The sequence below is a fragment of the Hypanus sabinus genome, chromosome 22 (assembly GCF_030144855.1).
Source record: "Hypanus sabinus isolate sHypSab1 chromosome 22, sHypSab1.hap1, whole genome shotgun sequence".
NCBI lineage: Eukaryota > Metazoa > Chordata > Chondrichthyes > Myliobatiformes > Dasyatidae > Hypanus > Hypanus sabinus.
In genome coordinates this window covers 8,756,699-8,775,292 of record NC_082727.1, presented here as the reverse complement: position 1 = coordinate 8,775,292, position 18,594 = coordinate 8,756,699, and positions in this window count along the sequence as shown.

Sequence of the window (18,594 nt, the reverse complement as noted above, 5' to 3'; positions counted from 1 at the left end):
CAGAACACAGAGTCAGGACCCCTCCTTGGGTACAGGACACAGAGCCGGGACCCCTCCTTGGGTACAGGACGTAGGGCCGGGATCACTCCTTGGGTACAGGACACAGAGCCGGGACCCATCCTTGGGTACAGGACACAGAGCCGGGACCCCTCCTTGGGTACAGGACACAGGGCCGGGACCCCTCCTTGGGTACTGGACGTAGGGCCAGGACTCATTACACAGAACACAGAGCCGGGACCCCTCCTTGGGTACAGGACACAGAGCCGGGACCCCTACTTGGGTACTGGACGTAGGGCCAGGGCTCATTACACAGAACACAGAGTCAGCACCCCTCCTTGGGTACAGGACACAGAGCCGGGACCCATCCTTGGGTACAGGAAGTAGGGCCAGGACTCATTACACAGAACACAGAGCCGGGACCCCTCCTTGGGTACAGGACACAGAGCCGGGACCCCTCCTTGGGTACAGGACACAGAGCCGGGACCCCTCCTTGGGTACAGGACACAGAGCCGGGATCCCTCCTTGGGTACAGGACACAGAGCCGGGATCCCTCCTTGGGTACAGGACACAGAGCCAGGACCCCTCCTTGGGTACAGGACGTAGGGCCGGGATCCCTCCTTGGGTACAGGACACAGAGCCGGGACCCATCCTTGGGTACAGGAAGTAGGGCCAGGACTCATTACACAGAACACAGAGCCGGGACCCCTCCTTGGGTACAGGACACAGAGCCGGGACCCCTCCTTGGGTACTGGACGTAGGGCCAGGGCTCATTACACAGAACACAGAGTCAGGACCCCTCCTTGGGTACAGGACACAGAGCCGGGATCCCTCCTTGGGTACAGGACACAGAGCCGGGACCCCTCCTTGGGTACTGGACGTAGGGCCAGGGCTCATTACACAGAACACAGAGCCGGGACCCCTCCTTGGGTACAGGACACAGAGCCGGAACCCCTCCTTGGGTACTGGACGTAGGGCCAGTGCTCATTACACAGAACACAGAGCCGGGACCCCTCCTTGGGTACAGGACACAGGGCCGGGACCCCTCCTTGGGTACAGGACACAGAGCCGGGACCCCTCCTTGGGTACAGGACACAGAGCCGGGATCCCTCCTTGGGTACAGGACACAGAGCCGGGATCCCTCCTTGGGTACAGGACACAGAGCCGGGATCCCTCCTTGGGTACAGGATGTAGGGCCGGGACCCCTCCTTGGGTACAGGACGTAGGGCCGGGACCCCTCCTTGGGTACAGGACATAGAGCCGGGACTCACTACACAGAACATAGAGCTGGGACCCCTCCTTGGGTACTGGACGTAGGGCCAGGACTGATTACACAGAACACAGAGCCGGGACCCCTCCTTGGGTACAGGACACAGAGCCGGGACCCCTCCTTGGGTACTGGACGTAGGGCCAGGGCTCATTACACAGAACACAGAGTCAGGACCCCTCCTTGGGTACAGGACACAGAGCCGGGACCCCTCCTTGGGTACAGGACGTAGGGCCGGGACCCCTCCTTGGGTACAGGACACAGGGCCGGGACCCCTCCTTGGGTACAGAACACAGAGCCGGGACCCCTCCTTGGGTACAGGACATAGGGCCGGGATCCCTCCTTGGGTACAGGACATAGGGCCGGGATCCCTCCTTGGGTACAGGACACAGGGCCGGGATCCTTCCTTGGGTACAGAGCACAGAGCTGGGATCCCTCCTTGGGTACAGGACACAGGGCCGGGATCCCTCCTTGGGTACAGGACACAGAGCCGGGACCCCTCCTTGGGTACAGGACGTAGGGCCGGGACCCCTCCTTCGGTACTGGACGTAGGGCCAGGGCTCATTACACAGAACACAGAGCCGGGACCCCTCCTTGGGTACAGGACACAGAGCCGGGACCCCTCCTTGGGTACTGGACGTAGGGCCAGGGCTCATTACACAGAACACAGAGCCGGGACCCCTCCTTGGGTACAGGACACAGGGCCGGGACCCCTCCTTGGGTACAGGACATAGGGCCGGGATCCCTCCTTGGGTACAGGACATAGGGCCGGGATCCCTCCTTGGGTACAGGACACAGGGCCGGGATCCTTCCTTGGGTATAGAGCACAGAGCTGGGATCCCTCCTTGGGTACAGGACACAGGGCCGGGAGCCCTCCTTGGGTACAGGACACAGAGCCGGGACCCCTCCTTGGGTACAGGACGTAGGGCCGGGACCCCTCCTTGGGTACAGGACATAGAGCCGGGACTCACTACACAGAACACAGAGCCGGGACCCCTCCTTGGGTACTGGACGTAGGGCCAGGACTCATTACACAGAACACAGAGCCGGGACCCCTCCTTGGGTACAGGACGTAGGGCCGTGATCCCGCCTTAGGTACAGGACACAGAGCCGGGACCCCTCCTTGGGTACAGGACATAGGGCCGGGATCCCTCCTTGGGTACAGGACAAAGGGCCGGGATCCCTCCTTGGGTACAGGACACAGAGCCGGGACCCCTCCTTGGGTACAGAACACAGAGCTGGGATCCCTCCATGGGTACAGAAAACAGAGCCGGGACCCCTCCTTGGGTACAGGACATAGGGCCGGGATCCCTCCTTGGGTACAGGACATAGGGCCAGGATCCCTCCTTGGGTACAGGACATAGGGCCGGGATCCCTCCTTGGGTACAGGACACAGAGCCGGGACCCTTCCTTGGGTACAGGACACAGAGCCAGGACCCCTCCTTGGGTACAGGACGTAGGGCCGGGACTCACTGCACAGAACACAGAGCCGGGACCCCTCCTTGGGTACTGGACGTAGGGCCAGGGCTCATTACACAGAACACAGAGTCAGGACCCCTCCTTGGGTACAGGACACAGAGCCGGGACCCCTCCTTGGGTACAGGACACAGGGCCGGGACCCCTCCTTGGGTACAGGACACAGGGCCGGGACTCACTACACAGAACACAGAGCCGGGACCCCTCCTTGGGTACAGGACGTAGGGCCAGGACTCATTACACAGAACACAGAGCCGGGACCCCTCCTTGGGTACAGGACACAGAGCCGGGACCCCTCCTTGGGTACAGGTCATAGGGCCGGGATCCCTCCTTGGGTACAGGACACAGAGCCGGGATCCCTCCTTGGGTACAGGACACAGAGCCGGGACCCCTCCTTGGCTACAGGACACACAGCCGGGACCCCTCCTTGGGTACAGGACGTAGGGCCGGGACCCCTCCTTGGGTACAGGACATAGAGCCGGGACTCACTACACAGAACACAGAGCCGGGACCCCTCCTTGGGTACTGGACGTAGGGCCAGGACTCATTACACAGAACACAGAGCCGGGACCCCTCCTTGGGTACAGGACACAGAGCCGGGACCCCTCCTTGGGTACTGGACGTAGGGCCAGGGCTCATTACACAGAACACAGAGTCAGGACCCCTCCTTGGGTACAGGACACAGAGCCGGGACCCCTGATTGGGTACAGGGCGTAGGGCCGGGATCCCTCCTTGGGTACAGGACACAAAGCCGTGACCCATCCTTGGGTACAGGAAGTAGGGCCAGGACTCATTACACAGAACACAGAGCCGGGACCCATCCTTGGGTACAGGACACAGAGCCGGGACCCCTCCTTGTGTACAGGACACAGGACGGGACCCCTCCTTGTGTACAGGACACAGGACGGGACCCCTCCTTGGGTACTGGACGTAGGGCCAGGACTCATTACACAGAACACAGAGCCGGGACCCCTCCTTGGGTACAGGACACAGAGCCGGGACCCCTACTTGGGTACTGGACGTAGGGCCAGGGCTCATTACACAGAACACAGAGTCAGCACCCCTCCTTGGGTACAGGACACAGAGCCGGGACCCATCCTTGGGTACAGGAAGTAGGGCCAGGACTCATTACACAGAACACAGAGCCGGGACCCCTCCTTGGGTACAGGACACAGAGCCGGGACCCCTCCTTGGGTACAGGACACAGAGCCGGGACCCCTCCTTGGGTACAGGACACAGAGAAGGGACCCCTCCTTGGGTACAGGACACAGAGCCGGGACCCCTCCTTGGGTACAGGACACAGAGCCGGGATCCCTCCTTGGGTACAGGACACAGAGCCAGGACCCCTCCTTGGGTACAGGACGTAGGGCCGGGATCCCTCATTGGGTACAGGACACAGAGCCGGGACCCATCCTTGGGTACAGGAAGTAGGGCCAGGACTCATTACACAGAACACAGAGCCGGGATCCCTCCTTGGGTACAGGACACAGAGCCGGGATCCCTCCTTGGGTACAGGACACAGAGCCAGGACCCCTCCTTGGGTACAGGATGTAGGGCCGGGACCCCTCCTTGGGTACAGGACGTAGGGCCGGGACCCCTCCTTGGGTACAGGACATAGAGCCGGGACTCACTACACAGAACACAGAGCCGGGACCCCTCCTTGGGTACTGGACGTAGGGCCAGGACTGATTACACAGAACACAGAGCCGGGACCCCTCCTTGGGTACAGGACACAGAGCCGGGACCCCTCCTTGGGTACTGGACGTAGGGCCAGGGCTCATTACACAGAACACAGAGTCAGGACCCCTCCTTGGGTACAGGACGCAGAGCCGGGACCCCTCCTTGGGTACAGGACGAAGGGCCGGGACCCCTCCTTGGGTACAGGACACAGGGCCGGGACCCCTCCTTGGGTACAGAACACAGAGCCGGGACCCCTCCTTGGGTACAGGACATAGGGCCGGGATCCCTCCTTGGGTACAGGACATAGGGCCGGGATCCCTCCTTGGGTACAGGACACAGGGCCGGGATCCTTCCTTGGGTACAGAGCACAGAGCTGGGAACCCTCCTTGGGTACAGGACACAGGGCCGGGATCCCTCCTTGGGTACAGGACACAGAGCCGGGACCCCTCCTTGGGTACAGGACGTAGGGCCGGGACCCCTCCTTGGGTACTGGACGTAGGGCCAGGACTCATTACACAGAACACAGAGCCGGGACCTCTCCTTGGGTACAGGACGTAGGGCCGTGATCCCGCCTTAGGTACAGGACACAGAGCCGGGACCCCTCCTTGGGTACAGGACACAGAGCCGGGACCCCTCCTTGGGTACAGGACATAGGGCCGGGACCCCTCCTTGGGTACAGGACACAGGGCCGGGACCCCTCCTTGGGTACAGAACACAGAGCCGGGATCCCTCCTTGGGTACAGAACACAGAGCCGGGACCCCTCCTTGGGTACAGGACATAGGGCCGGGATCCCTCCTTGGGTACAGGTCAAAGGGCCGGGATCCCTCCTTGGGTACAGGACACAGAGCCGGGACCCCTCCTTGGGTACGGAACACAGAGCTGGGATCCCTCCTTGGGTACAGAACACAGAGCCGGGACCCCTCCTTGGGTACAGGACATAGGACCAGGATCCCTCCTTGGGTACAGGACATAGGACCAGGATCCCTCCTTGGGTACAGGACACAGAGCCAGGACCCCTCCTTGGGTACAGGACGTAGGGCCGGGACTCACTGCACAGAACACAGAGCCGGGACCCCTCCTTGGGTACTGGACGTAGGGCCAGGGCTCATTACACAGAACACAGAGTCAGGACCCCTCCTTGGGTACAGGACACAGAGCCGGGACCCCTCCTTCGGTACAGGACATAGAGCCGGGACTCACTACACAGAACACAGAGCCGGGACCCCTCCTTGGGTACAGGACGTAGGGCCAGGACTCATTACACAGAACACAGAGCCGGGACCCCTCCTTGGGTACAGGACACAGAGCCGGGACCCCTCCTTGGGTACAGGACATAGGGCCGGGACCCCTCCTTGGGTACAGGACATAGGGCCGGGACCCCTCCTTGGGTACAGGACACAGAGCCGGGACCCCTCCTTGGGTACAGGACACAGAGCCGGGATCCCTCCTTTGGTACAGGACATAGGGCCTGGATCCCTCCTTTGGTACAGGACATAGGGCCGGGATCCCGCCTTGTGTACTGGACGTAGGGCCAGGACTCATTACACAGAACACAGAGCCAGGACCCCTCGTTGGGTACAGGACATAGGGCCGGGATCCCTCCTTGGGTACAGGACACAGAGCCGGGACCCCTCCTTGGGTACAGGACGTAGGGCCGGGATCCCTCCTTGGGTACAGGACACAGAGCCAGGACCCCTCCTTGGGTACAGGACGTAGGGCCGGGATCCCTCCTTGGGTACAGGACGTAGGGCCGGGATCCCTCCTTGGGTACAGGACGTAGGGCCGGGATCCCTCCTTGGGTACAGGACGTAGGGCCGGGATCCCTCCTTGGGTACAGGACGTAGGGCCGCGACCCCTCCTTGGGTACAGGACGTAGGGCTGCGACCCCTCATTGGGTACAGTACGTAGGGCCGGGACCCCACCTTGGGTACAGGACGTAGGGCCGGGATCCCTCCTTGGATACAGGACGTAGGGCCGGGACCCCTCCTTGGATACAGGACATAGAGCCGGGACTCACTACACAGAACACAGAGCCGGGATCCCGCCTTGGGTACTGGACGTAGGGCCAGGACTTATTACACAGAACACAGAGCCGGGACCCCTCCTTGGGTACTGGACGTAGGGCCAGGGCTCATTACACAGAACACAGAGCCGGGACCCCTCCTTGGGTACAGGACACAGAGCCGGGACCCCTCCTTGGGTACAGGACGTAGGGCCGGGACACCTCCTTGGGTACAGGACACAGGGCCGGGACCCCTCCTTGGGTACAGGACACAGAGCTGGGATCGCTCCTTGGGTACAGGACACAGGGCCGGGATCCCTCCTTGGGTACAGGACACAGAGCCGGGACCCCTCCTTGGGTACAGGACGTAGGGCCGGGACCCCTCCTTGGGTACAGGACATAGAGCCGGGACTCACTACACAGAACACAGAGCCGGGACCCCTCCTTGGGTACTGGACGTAGGGCCAGGACTCATTACACAGAACACAGAGCCGGGACCCCTCCTTGGGTACAGGACGTAGGGCCGTGATCCCACCTTGGGTACAGGACACAGAGCCGGGACCCCTGCTTGGGTACAGGACACAGAGCCGGGACCCCTCCTTGGGTACAGGACATAGGGCCGGGACCCCTCCTTAGGTACAGGACACAGGGCCAGAACCCCTCCTTGGGTACAGAACACAGAGCCGGGATCCCTCCTTGGGTACAGAACACAGAGCCGGGACCCCTCCTTGGGTACAGGACATAGGGCCGGGATCCCTCCTTGGTACAGGACATAGGACCAGGATCCCTCTTTGGGTACAGGACATAGGGCCGGGATCCCTCCTTGGGTACAGGACACAGAGCCGGGACCCTTCCTTGGGTACAGGACGTAGGGCCGGGACTCACTATAGAGAACACAGAGCCGGGACCCCTCCTTGGGTACTGGACATAGGGCCAGGACTCATTACACAGAACACAGAGCCGGGACCCCTCATTGGGTTCAGGACACAGAGCCGGGACCCCTCCTTGGGTACTGGACGTAGGGCCAGGGCTCATTACACAGAACACAGTGTCAGGACCCCTCCTTGGGTACAGGACACATAGCCGGGACCCCTCTTTGGGTACAGGACACAGAGCCGGGACCCCTCCTTGGGTACAGGACGTAGGGCCGGGACCCCTCCTTGGGTACAGGACATAGAGCCGGGACTCACTACACAGAACACAGAGCCGGGACCCCTCCTTGGGTACAGGACGTAGGGCCAGGACTCATTACACAGAACACAGAGCCGGGACACCTCCTTGGGTACAGGACACAGAGCCGGGACCCCTCCTTGGGTACAGGACATAGGGCCGGGATCCCTCCTTGGGTACAGGACATAGGGCCGGGACCCCTCCTTGGGTACAGGACACAGAGCCGGGACCCCTCCTTGGGTACAGGACGCAGGGCCGGGATCCCGCCTTGGGTACTGGACGTAGGGCCAGGACTCATTACACAGAACACAGAGCCAGGACCCCTCCTTGGGTACAGGACATAGGGCCGGGATCCCTCCTTGGGTACAGGACATAGGGCCGGGATCCCTCCTTGGGTTCAGGACTCAGATCTGGGATCCTTCCTTGGGTACAGAACAGAGCCGGGACCCCTCCTTGGGTACAGGACATAGGGCCGGGATCCCTCCTTGGTACAGGACATAGGACCAGGATCCCTCCTTGGGTACAGGACATAGGGCCGGGATCCCTCCTTGTGTACAGGACACAGAGCCGGGACCCTTCCTTGGGTACAGGACGTAGGGCCGGGACTCACTATAGAGAACACAGAGCTGGGACCCCTCCTTGGGTACTGGACATAGGGCCAGGACTCATTACACAGAACACAGAGCCGGGACCCCTCCTTGGGTTCAGGACACAGAGCCGGGACCCCTCCTTGGGTACTGGACGTAGGGCCAGGGCTCATTACACAGAACACAGAGTCAGGACCCCTCCTTGGGTACAGGACACAGAGCCGGGACCCCTCTTTGGGTACAGGACACAGAGCCGGGACCCCTCCTTGGGTACAGGACGTAGGGCTGGGACCCCTCCTTGGGTACAGGACATAGAGCCGGGACTCACTACACAGAACACAGAACCGGGACCCCTCCTTGGGTACAGGACGTAGGGCCAGGACTCATTACACAGAACACAGAGCCGGGACACCTACTTGGGTACAGGACACAGAGCCGGGACCCCTCCTTGGGTACAGGACATAGGGCCGGGATCCCTCCTTGGGTACAGGACATAGGGCCGGGACCCCTCCTTGGGTACAGGACGCAGGGCCGGGATCCCTCCTTGGGTACAGGACACAGAGCCGGGACCCCTCCTTGGGTACAGGACATAGGGCCGGGATCCCTCCTTGGGTACAGGACATAGGGCCGGGACCCCTCCTTGGGTACAGGACGTAGGGCCGGGATCCCTCCTTGGGTACAGGACACAGAGCCGGGACCCCTCCTTGGGTACAGGACGTAGGGCCGGGATCCCTCCTTGGGTACAGGACGTAGGGCCGGGATCCCTCCTTGGGTACAGCACGTAGGGCCGGGATCCCTCCTTGGGTACAGGACGTAGGGCCGGGATCCCTCCTTGGGTACAGGACCTAGGGCCGGGATCCCTCCTTGGGTACAGTATGTAGGGCCGGGACCCCTCCTTGGGTACAGGATGTAGGGCCGGGACCCCTCCTTGGGTACAGGACGTAGGGCCGGGACCCCACCTTGGGTACAGGACGTAGGGCCGGGATCCCTCCTTGGGTACAGGACGTAGGGCCGGGACCCCTCCTTGGGTACAGGACGTAGGGCCGGGACCCCTCCTTGGGTACAGGACACAGGGCCGGGACCCCTCCTTGGGTACAGGACACAGGGCCGGGACCCCTCCTTGGGTACTGGACACAGGGCCGGGACCCCTCCTTGGGTACAGGACATAGGGCCGGGATCCCTCCTTGGGTACAGGACATAGGGCCGTGATCGCTCCTTGGGTACAGGACATAGGGCCGGGATCCCTCCTTGGTTACAGGACACAGAGCCGGGACCCCTCCTTGGGTACAGAACACAGAGCTGGGATCCCTCCTTGGGTACAGGACATAGGACCAGGATCCCTCCTTGGGTACAGGACACAGAGCCGGGACCCCTCCTTGGGTACTGGACGTAGGGCCAGGGCTCATTACACAGAACACAGAGTCAGGATCCCTCCTTGGGTCCAGGACACAGAGCCGGGACCCCTCCTTGGGTACAGGACACAGAGCCAGGTCCCCTCCTTGGGTACAGGACGTAGGGCCGGGACCCCTCCTTGGGTACAGGACATAGAGCCGGGACTCACTACACAGAACACAGAGCCGGGACCCCTCCTTGGGTACTGGACGTAGGGCCAGGACTCATTACACAGAACACAGAGCCGGGACCCCTCCTTGGGTACAGGACACAGAGCCGGGACCCCTGCTTGGGTACTGGACGTAGGGCCAGGGCTCATTACACAGAACACAGTCAGGACCCCTCCTTGGGTACAGGACACAGAGCCGGAACCCCTCCTTGTGTACAGGACACAGGGCCGGGACCCCTCCTTGGGTACAGGACACAGGGCCGGGACCCCTCCTTGGGTACAGGACATAGGGCTGGGACCCCAACTTGGGTACAGGACATAGGGCCGCCATCCCTCCTTGGGTACAGGACATAGGGCCGGGATCCCTCCTTGGGTACAGGACACAGGGCCGGGACCCCTCCTTGGGTACAGAACACAGAGCTGGGATCCCTCCTTGGGTACAGGACATAGGGCCGGGATCCCTCCTTGGGTACAGGACACAGAGCCGCGACCCCTCCTTGGGTACAGGACACAGAGCCAGGACCCCTCCTTGGGTACAGGACACAGAGCCAGGACCCCTCCTTGGGTACTGGACGTAGGGCCAGGGCTCATTACACAGAACACAGAGTCAGGACCCCTCCTTGGGTACAGGACGCAGAGCCGGGACCCCTCCTTGGGTACAGGACACAGGGCCGGGACCCCTCCTTGGGTACAGGACACAGGGCCGGGACCCCTCCTTGGGTACAGAACACAGAGCCGGGACCCCTCCTTGGGTACAGGACATAGGGCCGGGATCCCTCCTTGGGTACAGGACATAGGGCCGGGATCCCTCCTTGGGTACAGGACACAGGGCCGGGATCCTTCCTTGGGTACAGGACACAGAGCCGGGACCCCTCCTTGGGTACAGGACGTAGGGCCGGGACCCCTCCTTGGGTACTGGACGTAGGGCCAGGACTCATTACACAGAACACAGAGCCGGGACCTCTCCTTGGGTACAGGACGTAGGGCCGTGATCCCGCCTTAGGTACAGGACACAGAGCCGGGACCCCTCCTTGGGTACAGGACACAGAGCCGGGACCCCTCCTTGGGTACAGGACATAGGGCCGGGACCCCTCCTTGGGTACAGGACACAGGGCCGGGACCCCTCCTTGGGTACAGAACACAGAGCCGGGATCCCTCCTTGGGTACAGAACACAGAGCCGGGACCCCTCCTTGGGTACAGGACATAGGGCCGGGATCCCTCCTTGGGTACAGGTCAAAGGGCCGGGATCCCTCCTTGGGTACAGGACACAGAGCCGGGACCCCTCCTTGGGTACGGAACACAGAGCTGGGATCCCTCCTTGGGTACAGAACACAGAGCCGGGACCCCTCCTTGGGTACAGGACATAGGACCAGGATCCCTCCTTGGGTACAGGACATAGGACCAGGATCCCTCCTTGGGTACAGGACACAGAGCCAGGACCCCTCCTTGGGTACAGGACGTAGGGCCGGGACTCACTGCACAGAACACAGAGCCGGGACCCCTCCTTGGGTACTGGACGTAGGGCCAGGGCTCATTACACAGAACACAGAGTCAGGACCCCTCCTTGGGTACAGGACACAGAGCCGGGACCCCTCCTTCGGTACAGGACATAGAGCCGGGACTCACTACACAGAACACAGAGCCGGGACCCCTCCTTGGGTACAGGACGTAGGGCCAGGACTCATTACACAGAACACAGAGCCGGGACCCCTCCTTGGGTACAGGACACAGAGCCGGGACCCCTCCTTGGGTACAGGACATAGGGCCGGGATCCCTCCTTGGGTACAGGACATAGGGCCGGGACCCCTCCTTGGGTACAGGACACAGAGCCGGGACCCCTCCTTGGGTACAGGACACAGAGCCGGGATCCCTCCTTTGGTACAGGACATAGGGCCTGGATCCCTCCTTTGGTACAGGACATAGGGCCGGGATCCCGCCTTGGGTACTGGACGTAGGGCCAGGACTCATTACACAGAACACAGAGCCAGGACCCCTCGTTGGGTACAGGACATAGGGCCGGGATCCCTCCTTGGGTACAGGACACAGAGCCGGGACCCCTCCTTGGGTACAGGACGTAGGGCCGGGATCCCTCCTTGGGTACAGGACACAGAGCCAGGACCCCTCCTTGGGTACAGGACGTAGGGCCGGGATCCCTCCTTGGGTACAGGACGTAGGGCCGGGATCCCTCCTTGGGTACAGGACGTAGGGCCGGGATCCCTCCTTGGGTACAGGACGTAGGGCCGCGACCCCTCCTTGGGTACAGGACGTAGGGCTGCGACCCCTCATTGGGTACAGTACGTAGGGCCGGGACCCCACCTTGGGTACAGGACGTAGGGCCGGGATCCCTCCTTGGATACAGGACGTAGGGCCGGGACCCCTCCTTGGATACAGGACATAGAGCCGGGACTCACTACACAGAACACAGAGCCGGGATCCCGCCTTGGGTACTGGACGTAGGGCCAGGACTTATTACACAGAACACAGAGCCGGGACCCCTCCTTGGGTACTGGACGTAGGGCCAGGGCTCATTACACAGAACACAGAGCCGGGACCCCTCCTTGGGTACAGGACACAGAGCCGGGACCCCTCCTTGGGTACAGGACGTAGGGCCGGGACCCCTCCTTGGGTACAGGACGTAGGGCCGGGACCCCTCCTTGGGTACAGGACACAGAGCTGGGATCGCTCCTTGGGTACAGGACACAGGGCCGGGATCCCTCCTTGGGTACAGGACACAGGGCCGGGATCCCTCCTTGGGTACAGGACGTAGGGCCGGGACCCCTCCTTGGGTACAGGACATAGAGCCGGGACTCACTACACAGAACACAGAGCCGGGACCCCTCCTTGGGTACTGGACGTAGGGCCAGGACTCATTACACAGAACACAGAGCCGGGACCCCTCCTTGGGTACAGGACGTAGGGCCGTGATCCCACCTTGGGTACAGGACACAGAGCCGGGACCCCTCCTTGGGTACAGGACACAGAGCCGGGACCCCTCCTTGGGTACAGGACATAGGGCCGGGACCCCTCCTTGGGTACAGAACACAGAGCCGGGATCCCTCCTTGGGTACAGAACACAGAGCCGGGACCCCTCCTTGGGTACAGGACATAGGGCCGGGATCCCTCCTTGGTACAGGACATAGGACCAGGATCCCTCCTTGGGTACAGGACATAGGGCCGGGATCCCTCCTTGGGTACAGGACACAGAGCCGGGACCCTTCCTTGGGTACAGGACGAAGGGCCGGGACCCCTCCTTGGGTACAGGACACAGGGCCGGGACCCCTCCTTGGGTACAGAACACAGAGCCGGGACCCCTCCTTGGGTACAGGACATAGGGCCGGGATCCCTCCTTGGGTACAGGACATAGGGCCGGGATCCCTCCTTGGGTACAGGACACAGGGCCGGGATCCTTCCTTGGGTACAGAGCACAGAGCTGGGATCCCTCCTTGGGTACAGGACACAGGGCCGGGATCCCTCCTTGGGTACAGGACACAGAGCCGGGACCCCTCCTTGGGTACAGGACGTAGGGCCGGGACCCCTCCTTGGGTACTGGACGTAGGGCCAGGACTCATTACACAGAACACAGAGCCGGGACCTCTCCTTGGGTACAGGACGTAGGGCCGTGATCCCGCCTTAGGTACAGGACACAGAGCCGGGACCCCTCCTTGGGTACAGGACACAGAGCCGGGACCCCTCCTTGGGTACAGGACATAGGGCCGGGACCCCTCCTTGGGTACAGGACACAGGGCCGGGACCCCTCCTTGGGTACAGAACACAGAGCCGGGATCCCTCCTTGGGTACAGAACACAGAGCCGGGACCCCTCCTTGGGTACAGGACATAGGGCCGGGATCCCTCCTTGGGTACAGGTCAAAGGGCCGGGATCCCTCCTTGGGTACAGGACACAGAGCCGGGACCCCTCCTTGGGTACGGAACACAGAGCTGGGATCCCTCCTTGGGTACAGAACACAGAGCCGGGACCCCTCCTTGGGTACAGGACATAGGACCAGGATCCCTCCTTGGGTACAGGACATAGGACCAGGATCCCTCCTTGGGTACAGGACACAGAGCCAGGACCCCTCCTTGGGTACAGGACGTAGGGCCGGGACTCACTGCACAGAACACAGAGCCGGGACCCCTCCTTGGGTACTGGACGTAGGGCCAGGGCTCATTACACAGAACACAGAGTCAGGACCCCTCCTTGGGTACAGGACACAGAGCCGGGACCCCTCCTTCGGTACAGGACATAGAGCCGGGACTCACTACACAGAACACAGAGCCGGGACCCCTCCTTGGGTACAGGACGTAGGGCCAGGACTCATTACACAGAACACAGAGCCGGGACCCCTCCTTGGGTACAGGACACAGAGCCGGGACCCCTCCTTGGGTACAGGACATAGGGCCGGGACCCCTCCTTGGGTACAGGACATAGGGCCGGGACCCCTCCTTGGGTACAGGACACAGAGCCGGGACCCCTCCTTGGGTACAGGACAGAGCCGGGATCCCTCCTTTGGTACAGGACATAGGGCCTGGATCCCTCCTTTGGTACAGGACATAGGGCCGGGATCCCGCCTTGTGTACTGGACGTAGGGCCAGGACTCATTACACAGAACACAGAGCCAGGACCCCTCGTTGGGTACAGGACATAGGGCCGGGATCCCTCCTTGGGTACAGGACACAGAGCCGGGACCCCTCCTTGGGTACAGGACGTAGGGCCGGGATCCCTCCTTGGGTACAGGACACAGAGCCAGGACCCCTCCTTGGGTACAGGACGTAGGGCCGGGATCCCTCCTTGGGTACAGGACGTAGGGCCGGGATCCCTCCTTGGGTACAGGACGTAGGGCCGGGATCCCTCCTTGGGTACAGGACGTAGGGCCGGGATCCCTCCTTGGGTACAGGACGTAGGGCCGCGACCCCTCCTTGGGTACAGGACGTAGGGCTGCGACCCCTCATTGGGTACAGTACGTAGGGCCGGGACCCCACCTTGGGTACAGGACGTAGGGCCGGGATCCCTCCTTGGATACAGGACGTAGGGCCGGGACCCCTCCTTGGATACAGGACATTGAGCCGGGACTCACTACACAGAACACAGAGCCGGGATCCCGCCTTGGGTACTGGACGTAGGGCCAGGACTTATTACACAGAACACAGAGCCGGGACCCCTCCTTGGGTACTGGACGTAGGGCCAGGGCTCATTACACAGAACACAGAGCCGGGACCCCTCCTTGGGTACAGGACACAGAGCCGGGACCCCTCCTTGGGTACAGGACGTAGGGCCGGGACACCTCCTTGGGTACAGGACACAGGGCCGGGACCCCTCCTTGGGTACAGGACACAGAGCTGGGATCGCTCCTTGGGTACAGGACACAGGGCCGGGATCCCTCCTTGGGTACAGGACACAGAGCCGGGACCCCTCCTTGGGTACAGGACGTAGGGCCGGGACCCCTCCTTGGGTACAGGACATAGAGCCGGGACTCACTACACAGAACACAGAGCCGGGACCCCTCCTTGGGTACTGGACGTAGGGCCAGGACTCATTACACAGAACACAGAGCCGGGACCCCTCCTTGGGTACAGGACGTAGGGCCGTGATCCCACCTTGGGTACAGGACACAGAGCCGGGACCCCTGCTTGGGTACAGGACACAGAGCCGGGACCCCTCCTTGGGTACAGGACATAGGGCCGGGACCCCTCCTTAGGTACAGGACACAGGGCCAGAACCCCTCCTTGGGTACAGAACACAGAGCCGGGATCCCTCCTTGGGTACAGAACACAGAGCCGGGACCCCTCCTTGGGTACAGGACATAGGGCCGGGATCCCTCCTTGGTACAGGACATAGGACCAGGATCCCTCTTTGGGTACAGGACATAGGGCCGGGATCCCTCCTTGGGTACAGGACACAGAGCCGGGACCCTTCCTTGGGTACAGGACGTAGGGCCGGGACTCACTATAGAGAACACAGAGCCGGGACCCCTCCTTGGGTACTGGACATAGGGCCAGGACTCATTACACAGAACACAGAGCCGGGACCCCTCATTGGGTTCAGGACACAGAGCCGGGACCCCTCCTTGGGTACTGGACGTAGGGCCAGGGCTCATTACACAGAACACAGTGTCAGGACCCCTCCTTGGGTACAGGACACATAGCCGGGACCCCTCTTTGGGTACAGGACACAGAGCCGGGACCCCTCCTTGGGTACAGGACGTAGGGCCGGGACCCCTCCTTGGGTACAGGACATAGAGCCGGGACTCACTACACAGAACACAGAGCCGGGACCCCTCCTTGGGTACAGGACGTAGGGCCAGGACTCATTACACAGAACACAGAGCCGGGACACCTCCTTGGGTACAGGACACAGAGCCGGGACCCCTCCTTGGGTACAGGACATAGGGCCGGGATCCCTCCTTGGGTACAGGACATAGGGCCGGGACCCCTCCTTGGGTACAGGACACAGAGCCGGGACCCCTCCTTGGGTACAGGACGCAGGGCCGGGATCCCGCCTTGGGTACTGGACGTAGGGCCAGGACTCATTACACAGAACACAGAGCCAGGACCCCTCCTTGGGTACAGGACATAGGGCCGGGATCCCTCCTTGGGTACAGGACATAGGGCCGGGATCCCTCCTTGGGTTCAGGACTCAGATCTGGGATCCTTCCTTGGGTACAGAACAGAGCCGGGACCCCTCCTTGGGTACAGGACATAGGGCCGGGATCCCTCCTTGGTACAGGACATAGGACCAGGATCCCTCCTTGGGTACAGGACATAGGGCCGGGATCCCTCCTTGTGTACAGGACACAGAGCCGGGACCCTTCCTTGGGTACAGGACGTAGGGCCGGGACTCACTATAGAGAACACAGAGCCGGGACCCCTCCTTGGGTACTGGACATAGGGCCAGGACTCATTACACAGAACACAGAGCCGGGACCCCTCCTTGGGTTCAGGACACAGAGCCGGGACCCCTCCTTGGGTACTGGACGTAGGGCCAGGGCTCATTACACAGAACACAGAGTCAGGACCCCTCCTTGGGTACAGGACACAGAGCCGGGACCCCTCTTTGGGTACAGGACACAGAGCCGGGACCCCTCCTTGGGTACAGGACGTAGGGCTGGGACCCCTCCTTGGGTACAGGACATAGAGCCGGGACTCACTACACAGAACACAGAACCGGGACCCCTCCTTGGGTACAGGACGTAGGGCCAGGACTCATTACACAGAACACAGAGCCGGGACACCTACTTGGGTACAGGACACAGAGCCGGGACCCCTCCTTGGGTACAGGACATAGGGCCGGGATCCCTCCTTGGGTACAGGACATAGGGCCGGGACCCCTCCTTGGGTACAGGACGCAGGGCCGGGATCCCTCCTTGGGTACAGGACACAGAGCCGGGACCCCTCCTTGGGTACAGGACATAGGGCCGGGATCCCTCCTTGGGTACAGGACATAGGGCCGGGATCCCTCCTTGGGTACAGGACATAGGGCCGGGACCCCTCCTTGGGTACAGGACGTAGGGCCGGGATCCCTCCTTGGGTACAGGACACAGAGCCGGGACCCCTCCTTGGGTACAGGACGTAGGGCCGGGATCCCTCCTTGGGTACAGGACGTAGGGCCGGGATCCCTCCTTGGGTACAGCACGTAGGGCCGGGATCCCTCCTTGGGTACAGGACGTAGGGCCGGGATCCCTCCTTGGGTACAGGACCTAGGGCCGGGATCCCTCCTTGGGTACAGTATGTAGGGCCGGGACCCCTCCTTGGGTACAGGATGTAGGGCCGGGACCCCTCCTTGGGTACAGGACGTAGGGCCGGGACCCCACCTTGGGTACAGGACGTAGGGCCGGGATCCCTCCTTGGGTACAGGACGTAGGGCCGGGACCCCTCCTTGGGTACAGGACGTAGGGCCGGGACCCCTCCTTGGGTACAGGACACAGGGCCGGGACCCCTCCTTGGGTACAGGACACAGGGCCGGGACCCCTCCTTGGGTACTGGACACAGGGCCGGGACCCCTCCTTGGGTACAGGACATAGGGCCGGGATCCCTCCTTGGGTACAGGACATAGGGCCGTGATCGCTCCTTGGGTACAGGACATAGGGCCGGGATCCCTCCTTGGTTACAGGACACAGAGCCGGGACCCCTCCTTGGGTACAGAACACAGAGCTGGGATCCCTCCTTGGGTACAGGACATAGGACCAGGATCCCTCCTTGGGTACAGGACACAGAGCCGGGACCCCTCCTTGGGTACTGGACGTAGGGCCAGGGCTCATTACACAGAACACAGAGTCAGGATCCCTCCTTGGGTCCAGGACACAGAGCCGGGACCCCTCCTTGGGTACAGGACACAGAGCCAGGTCCCCTCCTTGGGTACAGGACGTAGGGCCGGGACCCCTCCTTGGGTACAGGACATAGAGCCGGGACTCACTACACAGAACACAGAGCCGGGACCCCTCCTTGGGTACTGGACGTAGGGCCAGGACTCATTACACAGAACACAGAGCCGGGACCCCTCCTTGGGTACAGGACACAGAGCCGGGACCCCTGCTTGGGTACTGGACGTAGGGCCAGGGCTCATTACACAGAACACAGTCAGGACCCCTCCTTGGGTACAGGACACAGAGCCGGAACCCCTCCTTGTGTACAGGACACAGGGCCGGGACCCCTCCTTGGGTACAGGACACAGGGCCGGGACCCCTCCTTGGGTACAGGACATAGGGCTGGGACCCCAACTTGGGTACAGGACATAGGGCCGCCATCCCTCCTTGGGTACAGGACATAGGGCCGGGATCCCTCCTTGGGTACAGGACACAGGGCCGGGACCCCTCCTTGGGTACAGAACACAGAGCTGGGATCCCTCCTTGGGTACAGG